This window comes from Euphorbia lathyris, chromosome 10, assembly GCF_963576675.1.
Source record: "Euphorbia lathyris chromosome 10, ddEupLath1.1, whole genome shotgun sequence".
Classification (NCBI taxonomy): domain Eukaryota; kingdom Viridiplantae; phylum Streptophyta; class Magnoliopsida; order Malpighiales; family Euphorbiaceae; genus Euphorbia; species Euphorbia lathyris.
In genome coordinates, this window is record NC_088919.1 from 61,808,158 (window position 1) to 61,811,857 (window position 3,700).

A 3,700-nucleotide genomic window follows, 5' to 3' on the forward strand; every position below is an offset into this window, starting at 1 on the left:
ATGTGGTTGCAGATGCTTTGAGTAGAAAGAGTGTTGATATTGTGGCTAGTATGAAGAGTTATAGTTTAAATTCACTAGTGGAGATGCGAGCCATGGATGTGCAGTTAGAAGTAAATGAAGTAACAGGTTTGATGGCTACACTACGGGTAAAACCAGATTTGAAAGAAAGGATCCAAGAAGCACAATGGCATGATCCTTATTTACAGAAAATGCGAGATCGTGTACAACAAGGTAAAAGACCTGATATTTCTGTGGAAGATGATGGAACTATGATGATAGGTAGTCGATTATGTGTTCCAGATGTAGCAGATTTAAGATCAGAAATTCTACAGGAAGCACATAATTCTCCTTATGCTATGCACCCAGGAATGACAAAGATGTATAGAAATTTGAGACCTTTTTACTGGTGGCCTACAATGAAGAAAGATGTATCTGATTTTGTTTCCAAATGTTTGACATGTCAACAGGTTAAAGCTGAACATCAAGCTCCCGTGGGAAAACTAAAACCTTTAACCATACCAGAGTGGAAATGGGAGAGGATCACTATGGATTTTGTGATGGGATTACCAAGAACAAGGCGTAGACACGATAGTATATGGGTGATAATGGATAGACTTACGAAATCTGCTCACTTTCTACCGGTTCAACAGACAGACTCGATGGATAAATTGGCTAGACTTTATGTGGAACAAATAGTGAGGTTGCATGGAGTACCTATATCTATTGTTTCAGATCGTGATCCTAGATTTACATCTAGATTTTGGGGCAGTTTACAGCACTCATTGGGAACAAAATTGCATTTCAGTACAGCCTTTCATCCACAGACAGATGGACAATCGGAAAGAACTATTCAGACCTTAGAGGATATGATGAGAGCTTGTGTTCTTAATTTCCAAGGTGAGTGGGATATACATTTACCTCTTATGGAGTTTGCTTATAATAATGGTTATCATTCGAGTATAGGCATGGCACCTTATGAGGCATTATATGGAAGACCATGTAGAAGCCCTATATGTTGGGATGTTGAAGGAATGAGGCAATTGGAAGGACCTGAGTTAGTCCAGGAAACTGTTGAGAAGATCAATGTCATAAAGAAGTATTTAAAAGCTGCACAGGAACGTCAGAAAGCCTATGTGGATCAGCACCGAAGGGAGATGGAATATAAAGTTGGAGATAAAGTGTTTTTAAAAATATCCCCATAGAAAGGAATAGTTCGTTTTGGCAAAAGAGGGAAGTTGAATCCAAGATACATCGGGCCTTATGAGATCATTGAGAGAGTTGGACCATTGGCTTATAGGTTAGCTCTACCACCAGAATTGTCTTTAATACATGATGTATTTCACGTGTCAGTATTAAGAAGATATAGATCAGACCCAAGTCATATGATTCCTGAACCTGAGATTGCAATAGTGAACACAGACTTGACTATTCGTGAGCAACCTTTAGAGATTTTGGGACGAGAAATGAAACGACTCAGAAACCGTGAAATTCCGATGGTTAAGGTGAGATGGAGTCATAATCAAACACTTGATGAGGCAACTTGGGAGGTAGAAGAAAATATGAGGACACAATATCCTTACCTATTTGAAGCTTATGGTAAGTGAATTTCGGGGACGAAATTCTTTAAGGGGGGAAGAACTGTAACATCCCTAAAACCCTAACATATACATCTTCCCACATTCATATATGTTTTCATGATTGAATACATACATTTTAGATTCATCGCATTGTCATTAGAAGTTTCATATGCATAATGCGATTACCGTGCGATTAGTAGACGATTAGTGTATCGTTAAGATGTAACGATTGGTTAATTGAGTTAGGACTTAAATGAATGAATGAATGAATTCATATGTCCTAAATTGATTAAGTTACACTTTAGGAGGGCTGAATTTGAGGTTTGTGAGCAAGCACGAGGTGTCACCCCAATATTAAGACAAAATACACCTCTTCATTTGCCAAATGATGTGCACAACTCATTCTTTATCTATTCCAGCCACAATTTCGACCAAAGCTTCAGCAAAACCTTCCTTGTTCATACCCTAAACCTCTCCAAAGAAAACTCTTCCAATTTCTTCCATTTTCGAGTCAAACAAGTCAAGTTAGGAAGCATACTAGGTGATAGACACGAGTTGAAGGTTAGTATGTTGTTTTAGCTTGTTTTCTATGAGTTTGAGATTCTGAAATACCTAGGTATGATCATAGGATTTGTTGTGGATGAGTTGTGATGGAGTTTTTTGAGTTTTGGTGTTGTTTCAAGTGGTTATAGGCTGTCCAAATGAAAGATATGTATCAAGTGCCCTAAACAGAAATCTAGGGTACTACTTTCAGTCATTTTGGAGCATGTTTTTCATATTGATATTGTTCGAATTTGAAGGTACATAAAGAATAAACTATGTTCCTATATGTGTTATGAAACCCTCTGTAAAATATGGGACTTTAATTCCATATATAGAAGAAGAAAACCTAGATGGATCATGACTATCTCGAAATGCAATGTCATGTGAGGCAGCCATGTTGATGTAGCATTTTGAGGACCTTAGAATCATAATTTAGGAAAGTTTATTTATACAAAAGTGTTCCTAACTACTTGAAGTATATGTCTGTAAAAGGATTTGACAATCCATTGTGTTTAGTGTGAGCTAGGTTGAGTGAATTATGGTAGATGCAAATCTGGGTAGTCTGTTTCTTGGCTGGAAATAGGACATAATCATTTTGCATGCCATATATTGTTTAGAAGTGATATTAATGTGAATTTTGGATATGTTATACCCATATATGTCTAGTTTCAGTAGGTTCAAGAAACAGGACATTTGGATTCATATAGAGAAAGTTATGGCAGAATGTGTGCAAGTAGGTCATGTGATGATCTAAGACAAAAGGATTAGATTGCATGAACTTTGTGGAGTTAGTGTCTTGTAAATCATAGAGCATTAATTAGTGTATATTGTCATTAAGTTTATGTTAAGGCTAATGGTATAAATGTTATGTGACATTAGGAGGACAAGGTGCAATTGAACGCACACCCGATCGTGTTGAATAGATCGAACCAAGTGTGACGGTAAGCATATTGCTTATATATGTGTATGAATGTATTGTGCCTTGTGACTTGTTGAGTGTGAGATGTGGTTGAATCTGATGTGAATGATGTGGATAATGTTTGAGTGTTTATGATACGTCATGATTGATAAGAAAGTGTTATGATTGAGTATGTTGCAGTGTTATGCGTAAATACGGCATGTTAAGCCTTGTGCACATACTGGAACTGAATAATGGTTGGATTATAAATGAATATGAGCTTGCTTAGATGGATATGTGAAATGGTCCAAGTTGAGAGTGCTATCCGAATATTGTGAGCCGGAAGCACATGTGTTGAGATATATGAGTACGTGAGTGAGTGTAACTCCTCCATAGCACAGATGATTGTATTCCGAATTTAGTGAGCCGGAATATAGATTGGGCCCAAGGACCATTTTATATATATTGTCTAAGTATAGCAAGGCCTTTCTAAAATCAGTATTACTATTCTAAATGAATAAATTCTAACTTGGTACTGATGACCTATTTTGGTTTGTGCTCTTTACATTACTTGTATATACATATATGTGTAATATGTTTATTGAGTAGGCAGCTCACCCCTTGCCAATAGATTTTACAGGTTAGGTGGAGTTCTTCTTGCTTAAGGTCGCACCAGCAGTGT